This window comes from Hyla sarda, chromosome 9 (assembly GCF_029499605.1).
Source record: "Hyla sarda isolate aHylSar1 chromosome 9, aHylSar1.hap1, whole genome shotgun sequence".
Taxonomy (NCBI): Eukaryota; Metazoa; Chordata; class Amphibia; order Anura; family Hylidae; genus Hyla; species Hyla sarda.
Window position 1 is genome coordinate 10,670,561 of NC_079197.1, and position 26,564 is coordinate 10,697,124.

General features: G+C 44.6%; 1 protein-coding gene across 13 annotated transcripts in view; it reads left to right on the plus strand.

Moving 5' to 3' along the window:
* The window catches only part of ZNF618 (zinc finger protein 618), a 140,206-nt gene that overhangs the window by 26,813 nt on the left and 86,829 nt on the right, over positions 1 to 26,564 (plus strand). Inside the window, exon 1 of one of the 13 annotated variants that reach the window (XM_056541220.1) lies at positions 6,327 to 6,438. The exons of the other annotated variants lie outside the window; for them this stretch is intronic. The gene's annotated coding sequence lies outside the window, so the exon portion shown is untranslated. Of the gene's footprint in view, positions 1 to 6,326; positions 6,439 to 26,564 lie in introns of those variants that run through there. 13 annotated transcript variants of the gene reach the window in all.

Genomic DNA, 26,564 nt, shown 5'->3' on the forward strand with positions numbered 1-26,564 from the left:
ATTTTCAAAAACGTATGGGTTTTTTTCTACAAAAACGGACGGAACAGTATGCACTTTTAAAAACAGTATACTGTTTAAAAACCCATACGGTTTACTTTTTCCCATACTGTTCCATCCGTTTTTTCCCCATACGGTTTTTGATAGAAAACGTATGCGGGAACCGTAGTTGAAAAACGTAGTGTGAACCCAGCCTTACAGAGCTTCACCAGTCACAATGTCTCCATAACAGAGCTTCACCAGTCACAGTGTCCCATAACAGAGCTTTACCAGTCACCGTGTCCCCATAACAGAGCTTCACCAGTCACAGTGTCTCCATAACAGAGCTTCACCAGTCACAGTGTCCCCATAATGGGTGCACTCTGAGTAGTAGAGCTCAGTTAAGTGGTAAAACCTTGTTATGGAGCTAGTTATGGAGCACTATGACTATGATTTTCTGGTATGGGGGCAATGTGACTTCAATGTTCTAGTATGGGGGCACTATGACTATGATTTTCTGGTATGGGGGCACTGTGACTTTGATGTGATTTGGATGTTCTGTTATAGGAGCAGTGTGAGTAGTGGAGCTCTGTTAGGGGGGCACTGATTTGAATGTTCTGTTATTGGGGCACTGTGAGCAGTGGAGGTCTGCTATGGGGTCACTGTAAATAGTGGGGCTCCGTTTTGGGGACACAGTGATTTGGATGTTCTATTTGGGGACACTGTGAGTAGTGGTGCTCTGTTATGGGGCAGTGTAAGTAGTGGTGATCTTTTCTGGGGGCACTAAGTAGTGGTGCTTATGGGGTCACTGTGACTTGGGTGTTCTGTTATGGAGGCACTGTGAGTAGAAGAGCTCTGTTATGGGACACTGGGAGTAGTGTTGTTCTGTTATGGGGCCAGTGTAATTTTGGTGTTCTATTATGGGGGCATTAGGAGAAGAGGAACTTTTTGGGGGGGCACTAGGAGTAGTGGAGATCTGTTATGGGGGCACTAAGATTTGAGTGTTCTGTTATGGAAAGCCTTGGAGAAGAGGAGTTCTGTAATGGGGCACTGGGGGTAATGGTGTTCTATTATGGGGGCACTGGGAGAAGAGGAGCTCTGTTATGGGGCACTGTGAGTAGTGGTACTGTGTTAAAGGGCACTGTGAGTAGTGGTGCTCTGTTATGGGGCACTGTAACTAGTTGTGCTCTGTTATGAGGGCACTGCAAATAGTGGTGCTCTGTTATGGGGGCATTGTGATTTGGATGTTCTGTTATGGGGGCCCTGTGATTTGGATGTTCTGTTATGGGGGCACTATAATTAGAGGTGCTTTGTTATGGGGACACTGTGAGTAGTGAAGCTTTTCTTACATCACCAGTTGTGGAGGTAACCGTACGTCTCTTTTAGGACAGTGTGAACAGGCCTCCATGTCTCACAGACCCCCCCCCCCCCTCAGGAATTTCACAGCTAAATGCAAGACATTGTTGCCATTCCAAATTCTCAGTTTTGGCAAAATCCTTCTGTACAGTCCGGGACCCATGGTGTCAGAGTAACACCCCCAGTGCTCATCACACATAGCTGAGTATTGTTTACTGAGGCCTCAGCCCCTGCCCCCATGTACTGCATGTCCATCCATAGATTATCATCATAACATCTCCCATACATCATCACCAATACAGCATCATCCATACATCATCACACACAGCATCATCCATACATCATCACCAATACAGCATCATCCATACATCATCGCACACAGCATCATCCATACATCATCACCAATACAGCATCATCCATACATAACCAATACAGCATCATCCATACATCATCACCAATACAGCATCATCCATACATCATCACCAATACAGCATCATCAATACATCATCGCACACAGCATCATCCATACATCATCACCAATACAGCATCATCCATACATAACCAATACAGCATCATCCATACATCATCACCAATACAGCATCATCCATACATCATCACCAATACAGCATCATCCATACATCATCACACAGCATCATCCATACATCATCACCAATACAGCATCATCCATACATCATCACCAATACATCATCACACACAGCATCATCCATACATCATCATCAATACAGCATCATCCATACATCATCATCAATACAGCATCATCCATACATCATCACCAATACAGCATCATCCATACATCATCACCAATACAGCATCATCCATACATAACCAATACAGCATCATCCATACATCATCACCAATACAGCATCATCCATACATCATCACCAATACAGCATCATCAATACATCATCAGCATCATCCATACATCATCATCAATACAGCATCATCCATACATCATCACCAATACTGCATCATCCATACATCATCACACAGCATCATCCATACATCATCACCAATACAGCATCATCCATACATCATCACCAATACATCATCACACACAGCATCATCCATACATCATCATCAATACAGCATCATCCATACATCATCACCAATACAGCATCATCCATACATCATCACCAATACAGCATCATCCATACATCATCACACACAGCATCATCCATACATCATCACCAATACAGCATCATCCATACATCATCTCACACAGCATCATCCATACATCATCACACACAGCATCATCTATACATCATCACCAATACAGCATCATCCATACATCATCTCACACAGCATCATCCATACATCATCACCAATACAGCATCATCACACAGCATCATCCATACATCATCACACACAGCATCATCCATACATCATCACCAATACAGCATCATCACACAGCATCATCCATACATCATCTCACACAGCATCATCCATACATCATCATCAATACAGCATCATCACACAGCATCATCCATGCATCATCAATACAGCATCATCCATACATCATCACACACAGCATCATCTATACATCATCACCAATACAGCATCATCCATACATCATCACACAGCATCATCCATACATCATCACCACCAATACAGCATCATCCATACATCATCACCAATACAGCATCATCCATACATCATCACCAATACAGCATCATCAATACATCATCACACACAGCATCATCCATACATCATCATCATCATCAATACAGCATCATCCATACATCATCAATACCTCATCATCCATACATCATCACACAGCATCATCCATACATCATCACACAGCATCATCCATACATCATCACACAGCATCATCCATACATCATCACACACAGCATCATCCATACATCATCACCAACACAGCATCATCCATACAACATCACACACAGCATCATCCATACATCATCACACAGCATCATCACCAATACAATATCATCCATACATCATCATTACACAGCATCATCCATACATCACTTACACAGCATCATCCATACATCACCAACACAGCATCATCCATACATAATCACCAATACAGCATCATCCATACTTCATAATCACCAATACAGCATCATCACACAGCATCATCCATACATCATCACCAATACAGCATCATCCATACATCATCATCACCAATACAGCATCATCCATACCTCATCATTACACAGCATCATCCATACAACATCACCAATACAGCATCATCCATACATCATCATCACACACAATCATCCATACATCAACACACAGCATCATCACCAATACAATATCATCCATACATCATCATTACACAGCATCATCCACACATAATCACCAATACAGCATCATCCATACATCATCACCAATACAGCATCATCCATACATCATCACCAATACACCATCATCACCAATACAGCATCATCACCAATACACCATCATCCATACAACATCACCAATACAGCATCATCCATACATCATCACACACCATCACCCATGCCAGTATATCTCCATCACTCATACCCCGTATATCACCATCACCCATACCTTGTATATCACAATCACCCTTACCCTGTATATCACCATCACCCATACCCCGCTTATCACCATCACCCATACCCCACTTATCACCATCACCCATACCCCACTTATCACCATCACCCATACCCCGCATATCACCATCACCCATACCCCACTTATCACCATCACCCATACCCCGCTTATCATCATCACCCATACCCCGCATATCACCATCACCCATACCCCGCTTATCACCATCACCCATACCCCACTTATCACCATCACCCATACCCCGCTTATCACCATCACCCATACCCCGCTTATCACCATCACCCATACCCCGCATATCACCATCACTCATACCCCGCATATCACCATCACCCATACCTTGTATATCACCATCACCCATACCCCGCTTATCACCATCACCCATACCCCACATATTACCATCACTCATACCCCGCATATCACCATCACCCATACCCCGTATGTGATCACCATCACCCATACCCCGTATGTGATCACCATCACCCATACCCCGCATATCACCATCACCCATACCCCGCATATCACCATCACCCATACCCCGTATATGATCACATCGCCCCCTGTATACCCCGTATATGATCACATCGCCCCCTGTATATGATCACATCGCCCCCTGTATACCCCGTATATGATCACATCGCCCCCTGTATACCCCGTATATGATCACATCGCCCCCTGTATATGATCACATCGCCCCCTGTATACCCCTGTATATGATCACATCGCCCCCTGTATACCCCTGTATATGATCACATCGCCCCCTGTATACCCCGCATATGATCACATCGCCCCCTGTATATGATCACATCGCCCCCTGTATATGATCACATCGCCCCCTGTATATGATCACATCGCCCCCTGTATACCCCTGTATATGATCACATCGCCCCCTGTATACCCCGTATATGATCACATCGCCCCCTGTATATGATCACATCGCCCCCTGTATATGATCACATCGCCCCCTGTATATGATCACATCGCCCCCTGTATACCCCTGTATATGATCACATCGCCCCCTGTATACCCCTGTATATGATCACATCGCCCCCTGTATACCCCGTATATGATCACATCGCCCCCTGTATATGATCACATCGCCCCCTGTATATGATCACATCGCCCCCTGTATATGATTACATCGCCCCCTGTATACCCCTGTATATGATCACATCGCCCCCTGTATATGATCACATCGCCCCCTGTATATGATCACATCGCCCCCTGTATATGATCACATCGCCCCCTGTATATGATTATATCGCCCCCTGTATACCCCGTATATGATCACATCGCCCCCTGTATACCCCTGTATATGATCACATCGCCCCCTGTATATGATCACATCGCCCCCTGTATACCCCGTATATGATCACATCGCCCCCTGTATACCCCGTATATGATCACATCTCCCCCGTATATGATCACATCGCCCCCTGTATATGATCACATCGCCCCCTGTATACCCTGTATATGATCACATCGCCTCCTGTATACCCCTGTATACGATCACATCGCCCCCTGTATATGATCACATCGCCCCCTGTATATGATCACATCGCCCCCTGTATATGATCACATCGCCCCCTGTATACCCCTGTATATGATCACATCGCCCCCTGTATACCCCGTATATGATCACATCGCCCCCTGTATACCCCTGTATATGATCACATCACCCCCTGTATATGATCACATCGCCCCCTGTATATGATCACATCGCCCCCTGTATACCCCTGTATATGATCACATCGCCCCCTGTATACCCCTGTATATGATCACATCGCCCCCTGTATACCCCTGCATATGATCACATCGCCCCCTGTATACCCCTGCATATGATCACATCGCCCCCTGTATACCCCTGTATATGATCACATCGCCCCTGTATATGATCACATCGCCCCCTGTATATGATCACATCGCCCCCTGTATACCCCGTATATGATCACATCGCCCCCTGTATACCCCTGTATATGATCACATCGCCCCCTGTATACCCCTGTATATGATCACATCGCCCCCTGTATATGATCACATCGCCCCCTGTATATGATCACATCGCCCCCTGTATATGATCACATCGCCCCCTGTATACCCCTGTATATGATCACATCGCCCCCTGTATATGATCACATCGCCCCCTGTATATGATCACATCGCCCCCTGTATATGATCACATCGCCCCCTGTATACCCCTGTATATGATCACATCGCCCCCTGTATACCCCGTATATGATCACATCGCCCCCTGTATATGATCACATCGCCCCCTGTATATGATCACATCGCCCCCTGTATACCCCTGTATATGATCACATCGCCCCCTGTATACCCCGTATATGATCACATCGCCCCCTGTATACCCCGCGCTGTACTGACATTCCGTCCTCCTCCTCTTCCTCCTCCTCCTCCTCGCTGTCTCCTCCCCCTCCAGCCGATCCGCTCAACTCTCCCGGGCCGAGGCTGCCAGGGAGCCGGGGACCGATCGCATCCAGCCGGCCAGGAGAGCCGCCCCTGCACCCCAGCAAGGTAAGATCCCGGGGCCCCCCGAGTCATCCCCGCCGGGGCCCCCGACCCCTCCTCACCGGGGGTCCGGCTCCTGTACCGGGAGGGGGCTCCAGTGTGCACCCCACAGTACCCCCTCATACCCCCCCTCTGCTGGAGACGGGGCGCAGTGCTGTGGGTGCCCCCTCCTCCCCCCCCCGGCTGAGTTCTGGGGGTCTCTGCGGGGATAATAATGCCCCCCCCCGTAATGTCCTCACAGCCCCCCGGACCCCCTCCCCGCTGATTTTTGCTTCTCTGATTTGATTCATTTTGCAAAAAAAAAAAATCTTAATAATTGTCATTGTGTATAGTGTGAATTGTGTCTATTGTGAGAGTGCGCCCCCCATCGGACAGCCCCCACCCGGCCGGGCCCCAGCACCTCCAGGGGCCCCTCCTCTCTCGGCTCAGGCCTCATATTTCTCTTCTCTCAATTTTTTTTTCCAATTTTTTTTTTCTGATTTATTTCATTAAAACAGCGCCACCTACAGGAGAACTTCCCCCAAATGCAGAAATTCAGCAAAAAAAATAAACAATTATTTTCCATTAAAGGAAAAAAAAATCCCAAAACTTTGATTTCTGCAGATTTTCTATTTCTTCTTCCATTTTCTTGGATTGGAGGGGTGGGGGTGAGGGGATTGTGTAAGTGCCCCCCCCCCCCCCCCCACCTCTCCTTTCGTCTCCAGTCAGACAGAAATTTATATCTTATCATTTTCTTTAAAAATTATATGTGGATAAATTATTTTGTTTATTTAATTTTTTTCCCCTTTTCTCTGCTTCCTGCTGGGTGTCAGCAGACAGAGGTGTGTGTGCACTGAAGGATTTTTTTATTTTTTTTATTTTTTATTTTTTTCCTTTTCTCGTCAGGGAAGAGAAATATGAAATTTTCAATTATTTCTGCAAAGATGAAATGCTGTAAAATTATCATAGATCCTGATGTAGCTGTGGCAGAGCGGCAGCGGAGGGAAGTGCAGGGCAGCACCCAGGATAAGAGAAATTTCAAATTGTTCAAATCTAATTTTTTTTATTATTTTTTTTTTGCAAGTAGAATTTGTGCTGATTTGATGGCATTTTATTGTATTGATGCAAATTATTGCGAATATTTGTCTTTATTTTTGTCTGATGTTAAAGAGGATATTTATATTCAAATGTGTCAGTGTTGATTCAGATTTCAAAATATTGTTTATTTATTTAAAAAAAATATATCTATCCGTCATTTGCTGTCTGAATTTCTCCCAACCCCCCCCCCCCAGCTGCCATATTGAATTCAATTAAATTAGATTGATTTGTTCACCGTAGCTTGAATTCTATTTTTAATTTTTTTTATTTTATTTTTGTTCTAATTGTAAATATTTATTATTATCATTGTATGACAATGAGGCAGTATAATAAGCTGCATGAGATATTATGTTAGGTTTCATTTAATTTTTTTATCAGATTTTTTTTTGTTCTTTAAATAAAAATATATATGATTAAGACTTTTTTATTTATATTTCTATTCTCTTATATCACAAATAAATACTGAGTAGATCGTTAGGTTATTATCTTGCTGTATTTTAATGAAGTCAGTTTTGGTTGGTTTAAAAAAATAACAACAATAATAATCCTCATTTTATAAAAGTAACAGCTATCGGTGCATTCAGCTTTTTTAGTCTGTATTTTCAGCCTAAGAAAAAGAGTTTTTCATGGAAAAAGAAAAAAAAGACAAAATATTTTTTTTTTTTAAAAGCAGTTCTTTCTGTGTTTTCTAAAATATAAATCTATGAATTAATTCATAAAAATTGAATAAATATCTAAAAAAAAAAAAGTATAGACTTTTTTTTTATTTACAGGGAAAATGGGGAAAAAACCTTTTTCAGCCTTTGTTTTCCATTTGGTCCTTTCTGGGCTATCAAAAAAAAAAATTAGCTCTTGATAAAGTATTTATATTTTATTTTTTACTTTCTCTTTCTATTTTTAAAGCTGTTATTCAACTTCCAAACTATTTTATATATTTTTTTTTTAATGGCCACAAAAACCTGAGGATAAAAATGTTCCTAAAAAAGGGCATAAATGGCTCAAAAAAACTAAAAAAAAGCCATAAACAGAACCCAGTAAAACGCGTGTGAACGAGGCCTTATTATGTTAATTGTTCTAGGAATTGTTGAATTTGTCTCTTGACATGTCTGAGGCACAGTAATCCCGAGTAATTTATGTTTTTATTTTTTTCATTTATAATATATATATTATTTACATATATATTTATTTTCTCCTTACTGTACGTATCTACTTGGTATTCTTTTTTGTAGTTTTCGCAACCGGATTGGGGTTGTGTAACTTTTTGTAATCCTGATTTTAAAAAAATCTGAAAATTTTACCAGTTATTTTATTTTTTATTTTTTTTAAATTTTTTTTCAGATTTTTAGTTGTCACGCTATTTCAGAGCTGGGTTCATCATGCAAATGAACCCGCCATCACCCGCTGAAGTATGCGCTCCTCCGGGAGGCTTGACTGTTCTGGATCCGCCATCTGCCATATTCTCGCTTCATCTGTAGACATTGATTTGCCGTCAATCATTGAGGCCTCTCTGTTGTTTCTGGTTCTCAAATTTAATTAAACAAATTGTTGGGTTAAAAATGGCTGGGGAAAAAAATCTAAGCTAAATTTTTTATTTTTTTTTGCAACAAACCTATACATTATTGTAGTGTTTCTTTTTTTTTTATTTTTATTTTTATTTATTTTTTTTCATTATACTTTTATTGCAGTCTTTAGCAACCAGGGTACCTCCTGCTACAACTCCCAGCATTATTTAATTTATTTTATGATATTATTTACTTTGTTTACCGTATTTAATTTATATTATTATTTATTATTATGAATACATTTCACAGTTTTATACAAAAAAAATAATAATAATAAAAAAATTCACTAAATTTCCCAAGGGAATTTTGCTCTAATTCCACTCTGGCCTCCATCGTTGGGGTGTGAATATTGACAAGTCCCCCTGAGGCTTCTTGCTTTTAAAGGGGTACTCCACTGCAAAACATGTTTTTTTTATTTTTTTAAATCAACTGATGACAGAAAGTTAAACAAATTTGTAAATTACTTCTCATAAAAAATCTTAATCCTTTTAGTATGAATGAATCTTTGAATCCCTGGAGATCCTTGTCTGTGGGATAGTGTTGGGCTACTATTCTAATACTTTGTAAGGTGGTTGTGCCCCATATATTCATGGGTCACTGTACACTGTGGTGCTGCCGGACCCTATTAATGTTACTGGTTTCATGGATGCCAGCATCGGGAAGAGTCACTGAGCTTAAAGGGGTACTCCGCTGGAAAACATTTTATTTAAAAAAAAAAAAATCAACTGGTGCCAGAAAGTTATACAGATTTGTAAATTACTTTTATAAAAAACAAAAATCTTAATCCTCCCAGTACTTATTAGCTGCTTTATGTTCCAGAGGAAGTTTTTTTTTTTAATTTTTTTAAAATTTATTTTCTGTCTGACCACAGTGCTCTCTGCTGACACCTCTGTCTATTTTAGGAACTGTCCTTCCAGTACTTATCAGCTGCTGTATGATCAACAGGAAGTTATTTTCTTTTTGCATTTCCTTTCTACCTGACCACTTTGCTCTCTGCTGACACCTCTGTTTATATCAGGAACTGTCCGGAGCAGGATAGGTTTGCTATGGGGATTTGCTCCTACTCTTGACAGTTCCTAAAATGGACAGAGGTGTCAGCAGAGAGCAGTGTGGTGTGACAGATAGGAAATTGAAAAAGAAAAGAACTTCCTGTGGAGCATACAGAAGCTTATAAGTACTAGAAGGATTAAGATTTTATAATAGAAGTAATTTACAAATCTGATTAACTTTCTGTCATCAGTTGATAAAAGAAAGAAAAAAAAGTTTTCCAGTGGAGTACCCTTTTAATACAAAAGGATTTAAACGTGTGATAGAAAAGTCCTACATAATCTTTTGCATTTATTTATTTATTAATTTTTTTTCCCCTTTAAAATTTAATGATTTAAAGCATTGATTTCATGTAGTCATTTGGAGGTCATCTAAAGGGGCAGTTTTAGGAAAATCACTTGGCCACTGTCCCTTTTAGATTTTTTTTAAATTTGATTATTTTTGTACTTTTATACTGGACATTGTGACCAGATATGATCATGACGAGTCAGGATCTATTGTACAGTATCACGATCACACACATTGGTAGGGGCATGGGAGCAAAATGCTGTATATTGTGGGCACTTGGGTCGTAGCAGGACAGCATTGAAAAAAGCACCGTATGTTTTTTTTTTTTCCCCCGTAGCATGTACACTCGCCGTCACTAGTCTTTCAGTGCCATCTATTTTATTCCAGCACAGCTGCATCCAAGTGCTTCATTACTGTAACTGGGTCATGTGATTCTGGCTCAGCTGACTTCCTGTGAACTACAGGAGGACATCATCACCTATTAGATCCTCTTGGTAGCTCCTAGACCACTTTCTTCCAAGCTCTATCTGTATACTGCTGCTGTTGTCTCTACGGGATCAGTATATATAGTAGTTATACACCTCCCCTCCAGCCCTATCTGTATACTGCTGCTATCTCTATGCGATCAGTATATATAGTAGTTATACACCTCCCCTCCAGCTCTATCTGTATACTGCTGCTATCTCTGTAGAATCAAGATATATAGTACAGCCTCCAGCTCTATCTGTATACTTCTGCTATCTTTATGGGATCAGGATATAAAGTAGTTGTACGCCTCCCCTCCAGCTCTATCTGTGTGCTGCTGCTATCTTTATGTAATTAGGATATATAGTAGTTATATACCTCTCCTCCTGCCCTATCTGTATACTGCTGCTATCTCTATGTGATCAGCATATATAGTAGTTATGCACCTTCCCCTTAGGCCATGTTCCATTTGTGACATGGTTGTTTTTTCTTTTTTGCTGCGGTTTTCTCAAAATCACTGCAAAAGTGGTGATAATTACCGCAATTGCATAAATCGCAGTAAAAGCATGTCATTTTTTGCAGCAATTTTGGAAAACTAAACCAAGAGCATGGCCAAAGCGCAGGGAAAACGTGTGAAAATATGCAATAGTGCCTTTTCGGCTTATGGCATTATTGGGGAGATTTATGAAGACCTGTGCAGAGGAAAAGTTTCTCAGTTGCCCATAGCAACCAATCAGATCACTTCTTTCATTTTTCAGAGGCCTTTTGTCAAAATGAAAGAAGCGATCTGATTGGCTGCTATGGGCAAAGGTTCCACTTTTCTTCCCAGATGTCTCTTTTGAATAAGAAAACACATCAAAACTTTCCCTAGTGTGAACTGACTCCAACAAACTTATGAGTCAGGTTACTAGGTTGGTCTCATTAGGTGAATTGCAGTGATGAGACTCCACCCCCCCCCCCCTCTCTCTCTCTCTCTGCAGAGCCAGAGGAATCATGGAAATGTAGGCAGCATCAGGAAATCATTTATTGTTCTGAAATAGAGATCTATATGGCTGAAAACTCGCCTGCCTGCCAGCTCAGAAATCCATGTGAGCCTGGACTGATATGATATATATATATATATATATATACAGTGGTCCCTCAACATACGATGGTAATCCGTTCCAAATGGACCATCGTTTGTTGAAACCATCGTATGTTGTGGGATCCGTGCAATGTAAAGTATAGGACAGTGGTCTACAACCTGCGGACCTCCAGATGTTGCAAAACTACAACACCCAGCATGCCCGGACAGCCGTTGGCTGTCCGGGCATGCTGGGTGTTGTAGTTTTGAAACATCTGGAGGTCCGCAGGTTGTAGACCACTGTTAGAGGAAGTTGTACTCACGTGTCCCCGCCGCTCCTGACCGTCACCGCTGCCCGGAATGTCGCCGTCCATCGCTGTCGCCTCGTCCCCGAGGTGTCCCCGACATCCGCGCTCTCCGTCGCCGCCATCACGTCGCTCCGCACGCCGCTCCTATTGGATGACGGGACGGCGTGTGCAGCGACATGATGAGGATGCAGGGGATCCCGAAGAGGACGCGCTGGAGCCCCGAGGACAGGTAAGTGATCTTCACCGGAGCGCATGGGGCACCGTAAACAGCTATCCGGTGGCAGCTGAAGCAGTCTGCACTGCCGGATAGCCGTTTATACGATGGCCCCAACATACAAAGCATCATGTGTTGATGCCGCCTTCAACATGCGATGGCCTCTGAGAGGCCATTGTATGTTGAAATGATCGTATGTCGGGGCCATCGTAGGTCGAGGGGTCACTGTGTGTGTGTGTGTGTGTGTATGTATATATGTGTGTATATAATAAATATATATAAACTTTTTTTGTGTGTGTGACAAAGACTGCAGTCTTGCTATGTCATTACACTGGTGATATAATTACATTACAGTAGCGGCCCCTCTGCCCGGCGATGAGCTCCATTATTGATCAGGATCTCTGCATTGGATGAGAACGCGGTTCCCACGCTGAGCAAGAGTGTTTGTCACTGATGGCTCCAGAGATACAGAAAGAAATCACTAAATCTGTGCCTGTAAGGCTGGACATTTTTTAGATCAGGGTTTCCAAACCAGTGTGCCTCCAGCTGTTGCAAACTTACAATTCCCAGCATGCCCCGACAGCCTTCGGCTGTCTGGGCATGCTGGGAGTTGTATTTTTGCAACAGCTGGAGGCATACTGGTTGGTGAACACTGATATAGATTATTCTATGGAACAAGGATCCTCAACCTGTGACTCCCAAGATGTTGCTGAAGTACAACTCCTATCATGTACTAACAACCTGTGGCTTCCAGATGTTGCAGAAGTAACTCTTATTGTGTCCTAACATTTTGTGGCTTCCAGATGTTTCAGAGGTACAACTCCGATAATTTTCGAACAACTTTGTTGCTTCCAGATGTTGCAGAAGTACAACTCCTATCAAGTACTAACAAACCCCCCACAGTAGGTATAGGTGGCAGCAGTTCGCCCCCACACTAGGTATAGGCGGCAGCAGTCCCCCCCCCCCCCCCCCGACACTAGGTATAGGCGGCAGCAGTTGCCACCCCCGCCACACACTAGGTATAGGCGGCAGCAGTTGCCACCCCCGCCACACACTAGGTATAGGCAGAAGCAGCTCCCCCCCCCCACACTAGGTATAGGCAGAAGCAGCTCCCCCCCCCCCCACACTAGGTATAGGCGGCAGCAGTCCCCCCCCCCCCCACACTAGGTATAGGCGGCAGCAGTCCCCCCCCCCCCCCACTAGGTATAGGCGGCAGCAGTCCCCCCCCCTCCACACTAGGTATAGGCGGCACTAACAACCTGTGGCTTCCAGATGTTGCAGAAGTAAAACTCCTATTGTGTCCTTACAACTTGTGGCTTCCAGATGTTCCAGAGGTACAACTCTGATAATTTTCGAACAACTTTGTTGTTTCCAGATGTTGCAGAAGTACAACTCCTATCATGTCCTAACAACTTGGGGCTTCCAGATATTGCTGAAGTACAACTCCTATCAAGTACTAACAAACTGTGACTCCCCAGACGTTGCAGAAGTACAACCCCTATCATGTTTTAACAACCTGTGACTCTCAAGATGTTGCAGAAGTACAACTCCTATTGTGTCCTAACAACCTGCGGCTCCCCAGATGTTGCAAGTTTACAGCTCCCTTTAACACTGGTTGCTGCATTAAAATGCATGTGTAACATAAAGGTAGCCTCAAAATTGTACATAGTGTGAACACAGCCTAAGGATTAGTCCATAAGGGATGAAAAAAACAATGGATTTTAATAGCAGACTTGCACAGGTAAAATTGACACTAATTACTAGGCATGGGGGTGAGTTGTCTTTTATTTACGGCTGTCCGAGCATGCTGGGAGTTGTAGTTTTGCAACATCTGGCTAGGTGTTGCTAATGAAGATAGTGTTCCAGGTGACCGAAAGCTTTGCATAAGGTCATATTTTGATAGGTTACCAGCAGCACAGAGTATTTCAGAGTAAGCTGACTTGTAGGATTCCGGGAACTGTCCACCGATGTGATGTTACAGAGGAAAGGGCTGCATGCGTGCGGGGAGAACGTCAGGGGCTCATTCACACGCTGCAGTCGCGTTATTTGCAGCAAATTTTGCAGAGTCGAAATAGTGAAAAATTTTGACTTTTCAAAATTTTTTGCTACAAAAGCTGAAAAATGTCGACAATGTGAAATTTAAGCAGGGTTACTAGCAGCACAGAGTATTACAGTAGTGTAAGAGACTTTGGTTCCAAAGAACGAGAAGAAAACCTTTTCCCTTTTGTTGGTGACCCTTTTAATACATTTCATGTTGTTGTGACCCCCCCCCCCCAACCATAAAAAAATTTTTGTTGCTAGTTTATGACTTTAATTTTGCTACTGTTATGAATTGGTAGGCAGCAGTTCCCCCACAGTAGGTATAGGCGTCAGCAGTTCCCCCACAGTAGATATAGGCATCAGCAGTTCTCCCACAGTAGGTATAGGCATCAGCAGTTCCCCCACATTAGGTATAGGCGTCAGCAGTCCCCCCCCCCCCACAGTAGGTATAGGCATCAGCAGTTCCCCCACAGTAGGTATAGGCGTCAGCAGTTCCCCCACATTAGGTATAGGCGGCAGCAGCCCCCCCCCACAGTAGGTATAGGCAGCAGCAGTTCCCCCCTCCCCTCAGTAGGTATAGGCGGCAGCAGCCCCCCCCCCACAGTAGGTATATGCTGCAGCAGTTCCCCCCCCCCCCACAGTAGATATAGGCGGCAGCAGTTCCCCCCACAGTAGGTATAGGTGGCAGCAGTTTGCCCCCACACTAGGTATAGGCGGCAGCAATCCCCCCCCCCGACACTAGGTATAGGCGGCAGCAGTTGCCACCCCCGCCACACACTAGGTATAGGCAGAAGTAGCTCCTCCCCCCACACTAGGTATAGGCGGCAGCAGTCCCCCCCCCCACTAGGTACAGGCGGCAGCAGTCCCCCCCCCCCTCCACACTAGGTATAGGCGGCAGCAGTCCCCCCCCACACTAGGTATAGGTGGCAGCAATCGTCCCCCACCCCACATTAGGTATAAGCGGCAGCAGTTCCCCCTCCCCTCCCACATTAGGTATAGGTGGCAGCAGTCTCCCCCCCCCCCCCCCCAGCAGTTGTATTGGCGGCAGCTGTTTCCTCACCCCAGTAGGCTTAGGCGGCAGCTGTCCCCCTCCCTCCCCCCCACGTTGGGTACAAGCATTAGAATTCTCCCACAGTAGGTATAGGCAGCAGAGTCAACAACACCAATCCCCCCCCCCCCCACCCCTCCGCTCACCTGATTATGTCCCATGCAGTGATCTCCTTTGGAGCGCAGCAGGGGACCGCGTCTTCCATCCTCCACAGTGTAGGCGCCAATGAGTGCATTGCATCCTCCTCTGCTGGACATGGATAGAGGAAATGTGTTTTCTGATGGTCTTAGGCGATCCCTGTGAAAGGGGTCACGACCCACATGTTGAGAATGCAAAGGGCAGGGGGGGCGGAGTTCGTCCTTTGCCACTGGGAGCGATTCTGAACGGGGTTCACAATTTTGAGGGGGCGACTATTGCAAAACTACAACTCCCAGCATTGGTTGGGAAACACTGGTCTAGAAGGTGTAGTTCATCCTGAGATGGACTTCCTGTCTGGTCAGGACACTCTAGCCAGGAATTTAGCCAACTCTATCTCCCTCTCACTACACCTTCTAGACCAGTGTTTCCCAACCGATGTGCCTCCAGCTGTTGCAGAACTACAACTTCCAGCATGCCCGGACAGCCAACAGCTGTCTGGGCATGCTTGGAGTTGTAGTTTTGCAACAGCTGGAGGCACCCTGGTTGGGAAACGTCTCCTTCAGAGGTCTAAAGGAGAAGATTGGGTTTCCCCCGGGATGTGGTTGTCACGCGATAACTTTTGCGCGTTTGCGTCGCCTCTCCTCTCAGCGTATTATCCCTATTTAATCCCTAATGAAGCCTCCTCATTGTATTTCCTGGAGGAGGATGTTATGGTTGGAGCTTTTCAACTTTATGATTTCAGTTTATTTATTTTATTTTTTTTCGTGTGTTTTTTGCTGCCAAATCCTTCTCTGCTGAGTGCCGGGTCAACTTGTTCTGTAAAGTTTTATTTTCCTCTCTGTTGATGGAGCATACAAATTAAACTTTCCATTCCATTTACACCCACACCTGTCCCCTTCACCCCCAACACAAAAAATACCCCTCCCTTTCTCATTCATCAATGTCAGCCCACCCCAGAAACTAGGCATTAGGGCAGCCATAAGTAGAAGGTGAATATTAGTTGAAGCCTCCGCTGACCATTTGTTGTATCTGGGGCCCTCCCAACGCTTCTCCAAAAGCAGATGTCGATAGAGATAAGGATCGCACAGTTGGATCTCAGCTAGGGATGTCCACATACCGATACCAGACTAGTACAAATGTCTCTGATACCCGCAGACTATGAAAATAAAAAAGTGACCTCTTCTCCGTTCCTGCGCTGAGGCCTCCTCATTGTTCGTTCTGCTATCCAGAGTGGTGCAGGACCTTCTGCTTTGTTCCGTTATGCGGAGTGGTACAGGACCTTCTCCTTTGCTCCGTTATCCGGATCATTGGAGGACCTTCTCCTTTGATCTTTTTTCCAGGGTGGCGCAGGACCTTCTCCTTTTGCTCCGTTTTTCGGGGTGGTGCAGGACCTTCTCCTTTGCTCTGTTATTTGGACAGGTGCAGGGCCTGTCTCATGATGAAATAGTGTAATTGCGCAGCGTGAAGGTCCTGCACCACTAACAGGGCGGAGGATGATGAGGTCTCAGCACAGAAGCAAGGGGAAGGTGAGGGAGATTTTTATTATTTTTTTTGGATAGGACTTATTGGGTAAAACTACTTAATGGGGGCATCTGCCTAATATGAGGTTCCCTACCTACATGATGTCCTAACTACTGTGGGCTTCTACAATGGGGGGGGGGGGTTCCTGCCTCCCTACTGAGGGCTTCTACATAATAGGGATTTCCAACCGAACTACTGAGGGCTACCTACCGTAATAGGAGAGGTTCCACACCTAACTACTTGGGCCGTCTACCTAATATGGGGGATTCCTGACCTAATTACTGGAAGCTTCTACGTAATAAGGGACGTTACGCTAACTAGTGGGGGCTTCTACCTAATAGAGGGGAGGGTTCCCTACCTAACTACTGGAGGGCTTCTATCTAATAGGGAGTGAGGTTCCCTACTTAACTAATGGGGTTTCCTACCTAATAGGTGACATTCTCTACCTAATTACTGGGGGCTTCTACTTAAGAGGAATATTTCCTACCTACTGTGGGCTTCTTCCTAACAGAGAGGGGTTCCCTTCCTACCCCCAGGCTTACTAATACAGTGGGATTTCCTATGACTGATCTTCAGCAGGTGAGGTATGGAGCGGTGTCATGGCTGCACATCGCACTCTGGATCTGCATTACCAAACTTCACGTTCATTTCATTTTGTTTACTAAACAAACAAGAGAAAATTAAATGTCCAGAACCACATCCAGCGCTCATCTTTTGCATTATATCTCTAGATGGGGGGGGGGGGATCAATATGAAATCTTTAAAGACCCCACAACATTACCCATCAGCTGACCATCATGTGACCACAGTGCCGTGGCGGGCATCGATTCCCTTAATTGTTTACCAAGCACAGCGCCATACGTTTTATAGTGGCTGTTCCTGGTATTGCTACTCAGAATCCTACAGGTGAGCTGCACTACCAGACACTACAAAGTGTACGGCACTATCTGATATTGGGCATTGGCCCTTCCTGTCTGATATTAATGACCTAGCCATAGGATAGGCTATTCTTATCTTCATCCCCCCAAAAAACTTTTTTGGGGACATTCCCTTGCACCATTCTGGGAATTTGCACCCCCTTGACTTCAAATAAGCTACTAAACTTGCACCAAACGGGCGAGTTCCACTCTTTATTGGTCTGGTGCAAAGTCCAGGCCTAGACAGTAAGGTTAGGTCCAGACTACAGAATCTCCAGATGGAAAATTTCTGTCTAGAGCAGTGGTCTTCAACCTGCGGACCTCCAGATGTTTCAAAACTACAACTCCCAGCATGCCCGGACAGCCGATGGCTGTCCGGGCATGCTGGGAGTTGTAGTTTTGAAACATCTGGAGGTCCGCAGGTTGAAGACCACTGCTCTAGAGATTACGAGTGCGACCAGGGCTGACTGAATCAGTCGGTGCTAGGACCGCACGGACATTGCAGTCCCCAGTAGACAGCAATGTATTCCGCAAGTATTTCCGCCTAAAGAATGAGCAACGCCTCCTTCCTTAGACATGAATGGAGGGGGCGTGGCGTGACATCACGAACGCGGAAACTCCAAGCTTCCGTGTGCCGGACGTCGCTGCTGCTGGCCCCGAGATCGTGGGGGTCTCCAGCAGCGGGACCTCCGCGATGTAACATCTTATCCCCTACCCTTTAAGGGTATGTTCACACTAAAGAATTTCCGCTGAATTCCAGGTGCAGTAGACTCTCCTGGAAGCTGCGCTTAATGCCCATTCCTCTTCAGCATGGAAATTCTGTAGTGTGAACTTACACTTAGGGCAGTGTTTATCCAACTGGGGTCGCTGCAGCTGCTGCAAAACCACAACTCCCAGCATGCCATACTGGGGAGTTGTTGTTTTGCAACAGATGGAGCCACCCTTGTTAGGAAACCCTGCCTTAAAGGAATACTATTGTGGGAAATAACTGACACCCCTCCTTCATGTATCTCTATAGGACTTCCGCGGGCCCCGTACAGGAGATGACAAGGAGTCCCAGTGGTTGGACCCCCCACGACTTAAAACTTTAAGGGGTACTCCTGTGTGGAAACCCTTTTTTTTTTTTTTTTTAAATCAACTGGTGCCAGAAAGTTAAACATATTTGTAAATTACCTCTATTAAAAAATCTTAATCCTTCCAGTATTTATTAGCTGCTGAATGCTACAGAGGAAATGGTTTTCTTTTTGGAAAACAGAGCTCTCTGCTGACATCATGAGCACAGTGCTCTCTGCTGACACCGCTCTCCATTTTAAGAAGTGTCCAGAGTAGAAGAAAATCCCCATAGAAAACATATGCTGCTCTGGACAGTTCCTAAAATGGACAGAGATGTCAGCAGAGAGCTCTGTGTTCCAAAAAGAAAACCATTTCCTCTGTAGTATTCAGCAGCTAATAAGTACTGGAAGGATTTAGATTTTTTAATAGAAGTAATTTGCAAATCTGTTTAACTTTCTGGCACCAGTTGATTTAAAAAAAAGTTTTCCACGGGAGTACCCCTTTAACCCCTATCCTTCAGATAGGGGATAAGTTGTTTTCCACTACAGTATTCCTTTAAGGTATGTTTACTCAGCCATTTTTTTTTTTTTTTTTTTTGCGGAATGAGCTACAGCCCCCCCCCCCCCAGTCCACCCAGCCAGATATTTCCGACACAAAAAATTACGCCGTGTGCGCTGTGAAGCAGAATCCCATTGAAAACAATAAGAGTCTGCTGCAACAGAACTTCAAAGCGGAAATCTTACACCAAATTCAACCGTGTGAATGGGGCCTTAGGCTTATTACTGTATTTTAATTTATTTAATTTATTATTATTTTGTTTTAACAATTTTTTTTTTATTATTATTTTAGAAAAATTTTCATGAACTAGTAAACTTTGGTGGACAATAAAATGTTCTCTGCTTTGCCGGCTCTATCAAATTCCAAATCTGAGTGAACAGGTTTTACAATACATTTCTGTAATTTTTTTCTACATAACTTTGCTGTGTTTTTTATTGGGATTTTTATGCAGGGTTTTTATTAGAATTCTTTCTCGACATGAAACATCGGCGGCTGAATTATTAGATTGGAGATCGCCGCTTCCCTCTGCCTCCTCTGGTAACTGATAAAGCGACAACAAGACAGTTTTATGGCTTTCTCCGGAATTCCCCTTATTCCCTAAATCCTTCACGAATAGATTTTTTTTTTCGTTCCCATCGTCGGACAAATAAGACATTTCTTCGGCTTTTACCGTGTCAGCTCAATCCGGAGGAAATAAATCATTGGCTGTGATTCTATGGAAAACAATTTCAGAAGAATAACACTCTAATAAATTCCCATACAGTTTTGTACGACCGACACACGAGCCGCACGGAGCTATAAAATAAACCACTGTGGAAATACGGCCAAAAAATATTCTTATACCTTAAAAAGGAAAAATATAGTAAAAACATACCTATTATTTGCTGGACACGAGCCCCAGGGTAGTGTTCCCTAAAGTTTGGCTCTCCAGCTTCAAATCCCAATGTCCCCTAACGGGAGAGCTTTAAGAAAAAATGTGGAAACTTTTTTGTTCTGTTAAAGGGGTACTGCAGGGTAAGACAACTATACCCTATACAAAGAATAGGGGATAAGTGCCTGATAGCAGGGTGCCGACTGCTCCCAGCTCTCCCATGCACAGAACTGTGTTGACCCCCGTAGGAAGCCAAGCCCCCTCCACGTATGGTAGAGCCGAAGATACAGCGTTCGTTTGTCTCTGGCTCTCCCATAGAGATACGTAGAGGGTTGTGTCGACCATTGCTCCGTGCGAGGGTTAACAGTCTGCTTGCACAGAGTGGAGTTCACTCTGTGAATGAATAGAGCTGAGTGCTGGGCAGGAGATCATGGGGGGTCCCATCGGTCAGACCCCTGCGATCAGACACTTACCATTATTACATTGTAGTACTCCTTTTATATCCAGTGGTGAAATGTAAGTTTTTAAAATGTAACATTTTAAAAATTTCTTACGGTATTTTCCGGTAGAATTTCAGGTAATTTTGGGCTGTAGGACCGGGCTTCCACCCCTTCATCATTCCGTTCTATAGTTGTGGCAAAAAGTTATGAGACAGACCCCATTTTTTGTTTTCGCACAGTTGTCTTCTTCAGTGCTTTTAGATCTTTTAGTCGGATGTTTCTATGGTTACTGATGTACAGTTCTAAGTTTTTAAACTTTTAAGGACAAATTCATCAGGTTTTTACAAAGACTGAATATTTCCAGTGTTGACCGTTCTTCTTTTCCAAGACTTCTGCAGTTTTCCCTTACATGGTGGATCTCATCTTCTGGGCCCAATCCTGACTGGTGACCTCCCATCACTGTGCAGAGTTTATCACAATTTTTGTGTTTTTGTTTGCCCACTAACTTTTTGAGGATTGACCTCAGGTTCTCAATTAGATTTAGATCTGAGGAGTTTCTTGGCCATGGACCCAAAATGTCATTGTTTTGCTCCCCGGGCCCTTTAGTTATCACTTTATCCTTGTGACATGCTGGAAAAAACCTTGGTTATCACCACATCGCTCCTGGATGGTTGGGAAAAGTTAGAAGTTGTTGTTGGAGGATGTGTAGATCCCATTCTTCATTCATTGCAATGTTCTCAGGCACAATTGTGAGTCTATTCCCCACGCATGAAGGGTCCCAGGAGGCTTTGCTGTTGGCATGACACAGGACTTGTGGAAGCGTCACCTTCTCTTCTCCAAACAATTATTCTTCTAGATGTCCCAGACAGTCTGAAGGCTTCATCAGAGATACAACTTCACCCCAGTCCTGTGCAGTCGAGTTCCTGTACTTCCTGCAGAATGTCATCTGTCCTTAAAGGGGTAGTCCGCCCCTAGACATCTTATTCCCTATCTAAAGGAGCCTCCCGCGATCTCCCTGCTTCACCTGGTGTTTGTTTACAGCGTCGGGTGCAGCACTGGAGGCTCGTGATGTCACGGTCATGTCCCACTCTTGACGTCATGGCCATGCCCCCACAATGCATATCTATAGGAGGGGGCGTGATGGCCGTCACCCCCCCCTCCCATAGACTTGCATTGAGGGGGCATGGCCATGACATCACGAGCTTGGGCATGACCGTGACGTCACGATCCTCCGCCCCGCATCACCAGTCATCCGGCACGACGTTCACTCCATGCACCTGATGTCTGGGGTGCTCCAGCTGAGACCCCGGCGATAACACATTTTATCCCCTATCCTTTGTATAGGGGATAAGATGTCTAGGAGGGGAGTACCCCTTTAATGTTGTTCCTTGAGAATAGTGGCTTCTTTGCTGCCCTTCTTGACACAAGAAGCCTCCAAAAGCTTTCACCTCACTATGCGATCAGATGCCACCTGCCTAAAGCTCTGCACTTGTGAACCCATCCCGGAGTTGAATCCTCTTTAGTAGGTGGTCCTGGCACCTGCTGGTATCTATCCAAGAGGAGCATCTTCTCCCAACCATCCAGGAGCAGTCTGAGGAAGAACAAGGCTTTCTCCAGCATGATGGAGACCATGTCTCAAGGCAAAAGGGATAGCTAAGGGGCTCAGTGAAAAAAGCGTTGAAAATTTGGGTCCATGGCCTGGAAACTCCCCAGATCTCAATCCCATTGAGAACCCATGGTCAATCCCCCAAAAGGTTGGTAGAAAAACAGACAAAGAAATTGTGAAAAACTTCCGAGCAGTGATGAGGTAAGAATGGGAGGTCACCTCACTAGTCAGGACTTGGCTCGGAAGCTGAGATCCACCATGTCAGGGAGAACTGCAGAAGTCTTGTAAAAGAAGAATCAACAGTGAAAATATTGATTAACTGCACATAAATATGATGGTCTCTTCCACCACCACGCCAAGTGCCCTGGAGGCGTTTTCTTTGCATTGGGTGCCGTGAACTTTCTGTATGTGTGAGCTGCCCCGGCCTGGCCCCCTCAGAGCGACAAATCTAGTGGCCTCCTGATTGGACTTTGAGCTGTCAATCAAAGCTGAGAGGAGGGACCTCCAGAGAAACTCTCAATACAGACTGCTTAAAGGGGTACTCCGACCCTAGACATCTTATCCCCTATCCAAAGGATAGGGGATAAAATGTCTGATCGCGGGGGTCCCACGATCTCGGCTGCTGCACCCCAGACATCCGGTGCACGGAGCAAAGTTTGCTCCGTGATGGATGAGTGGCGCTGTGGGGTGGAGGCTCGTAACGTCACGGCCATGCCTCATCACTGCCATGTCTATGGGAGGGGGCGTGACCGTGATGTTACAAGCGGGTGCGGCTGTGACTTCACGAGCCTCCGGCGCTGCACCCGACGCTTTAAACGAACACCGGGTGCAGAAGGGAGATCGCGGGGTCCCCAGCGGCAGGACCTCCAGGGTCAGACTTCTTATCCTCTATCCTTTGGATAGGGGATAAGATGTCTAGGGGCGGAGTATCATTTTAAGACAACAAATGAGAAGAACCCGCCTCCTGGACACCTGTCGTGGTGGTGGGCTTGGAGATCAAACAATGTTTTTCTCGTATACACCAGGTATGTATAACTCTTTCTCCACCTCTGTGTTGGTCTGTTTTTTATTTTTTAAATGGCTCAAATTCACACGCATCAAATTCCTGCAATAAATCTGCATTGTGTGAACTCTCCTTAAAATTCTTATTTTCTTAGCAAATGTTGTTCTTAGACTTGGCATCCATTTCCCATTGCCAATTTTAATTTTCACCAAAATGGCTCAGCATATTCTATGAACTTCTTTAAGCTAGGGCAGCATTCCCCAACCAGCGTGCCTCCACCTGTTGCAAGACTACAACTCCCGGCATGCCCGGACAGGGGTAATCCTTATATGTTGTTGTATTATACCATGATCTCTATTGCTCTTGTGTTGTGTGGGTTACATAATATCCTGTCTCATGTCCCCTGATGAACCCTGCCATCTTTGAGGGGAGGGAAACATGTCGGGACAGAAAATGTTTTTTTAGGGCCACAATTTTAGGGGTAATCCTTTTATATATTGGTGAATGATACTCCGAGCTTTGACAACAATCAGGATCTATGATTATTGGTTGTGACTCTACTGGTTTATCTGTGTTTTGGAGGATTTTTTGGGTTGCTCTATTATCAATGTTTCCCAAGCAGTGTGCCTCCAGCTGTTGCAAAACTACAACTCCCAGCATACCCGGACAGCCAACGGCTGTCCGGGCATGCTGGGAGTTGTAGTTTTGCAACAGCTGGAGGCACTCTTATTGGGAACATGAATAGTGCAGTATTACAAAAATACTAAATCTGGCCGAAGTTCTGTTTTAAAAAAAATTCCTTTTTGAATTTTTTTTACATCCTATCCCTTTACGAGCCTGTTGGCACATGCGCCGGGTCTGTGTTCTGCCTTCTGTACAGTAACGTCCTAGGTGGCATAGGCTCAGAACAATTACAGGACAGAAATAGATCCGTCGAGTGCTTCACGTTGGCGTTTCAAAGGCCTCATTGTGCTGCACTCGGGATTAACGCGCAAAATTTGTCATGGAAAATGAAAATGTTTAAATTTGGAATATGTGTAAACTTGGCCGAAGACCAGGACGCACGAGCTTCTAAATCGTCGTGACCCCCCCAAGTCCCTGCATGGAAATGAAACGGGATCCACTCTAAAAATGTCAGATTATTTTGACTCTTGGGATGTAGCTAGATCGGAGTTGTTTATGGTTGGCCTCCGCCAGAGCCCGACACATCCGCTTCGCGGGAAAGTAGGACTGCTAAATAAGAAACTTTTTTTTATTTCATTTTATTTATTAATTTAGTTTTCATTAATTTTTATCTATTTATTTCTTAGATTTATTTAGAAAGTAGGACTGATAAGTAAAAGTTTTTTTATTTTATTTTTCATTTATTTATATTTTATTTTTATTTATTTTATTTATATAGAAAGTAGGACTGCTAATAAATTACATTTTATGTTCTTTTTGATTTACTTCAAAATATTCATTCATTTATAAATGTTATTAATATTTATTTATTTATTTATTTAGAAAGTAGGACTGCTAAGGAATACATTTTTTTTATTATATTTATTTATTTTATATTGCATTTATTATATGTATTTATTTTTAATTCTCCAAAACTAGTGCTGGGCGGTATACCGGTTCATACCAAATACCAAATTTTTTTTCTTGCACGATATGAATTTTTCGCATACCGCCATACCGGTTGGGCCCCTCCCCTCTTGAATGAATGAATAATCAGCCGCAGTGCGCTGTCCCCACATTGGAAAACTGATCATATGTGACCAGCGGGCACTGTTCTGCTTCTCTAACCCCTCCGGTTTATCAGTCCAGTGCTGCGCTGTCAGCATATCACCAGCCGCAGCGATGTCCCGCCTCGGTATGTGATAGGCTGAGCGCACTGTCATGTAAGAAGCCGGCCTGCTCCTTACATGACAGTGTGCTCAGCCTATCACCGACTGAGGCGGAACATCGCTGCGGCCAGTGATAGGCTGACGGCCGTTACCGATGCAACAGGGGAACGTAGGAAGGTAAGTTAAAGTTTATTTTGTTTATTTTTGCAGCCAGGGCACAAGGAATATGTAGTACAGTACAGATTTCCAGTGCTGGCGGCCCGCAACTCACAGGAGGACGAGGTGATATATGATTAGTTCCCCGATGTGGGGGCCAGCGCAGCGATGGGCTGATAAACCGGAGGGGTTAGAGAAGCAGAACAGTGCCCGCTGGTCACATGATGGGGGGGGGGGGGGTACCGTTAAATACCGTTGAACCGCCATAATTAACAAAAATACTGTGATACACATTTTTGGTCATACCGCCCAGTTCTATCAAAAACATCCATAAGCGCCGCCTAATGAAAAATTCTTGATTTACTCTTGAAGAGGTAAATTTCATTTTAAGATTAAAAGTGTGTTTGTCTATTCAAATGATGTGTTTTAGCCTCTAGCCTACACGGACACACTCCGGCATACAGAGCCGATCGTACATATGTATGGATGGGGTCAAATTGAATAGCAGTCGACCGCATAAGCTGCTGCCTAGTGCTTGTTCACACTGAGGACTTTTCATCTGGAATTTCAAGTGCACCCGGCACCGACTGAATCGGCCGCTGCTAGCACCACGCAGACTCTGCCGCACCCTTAGGCCCAGATTATTCTTTTAGTGGCGGAATTTCAACAGTGGAAACTCCAGACTGTGCAGCAGAATTCCGTTGACGGCAATGGGATTCTGCTGCTTCGGAGTTTCAAAGCCTGGTTTCTAAGCAGGATTCTGCCTGGAAATTTCGCAGCGTGAACCCGGCCTTAAAGCAAAACACCTATGGTGGTCAGGTGGCAGGATACCTGTTTAAATCTCCTGGCAACTTTGTAGTCTGAGCACGTCCAGCTCACCACCAAAACCGCCGTGTCTCGGACATGTGTGGACCAGCACACATGT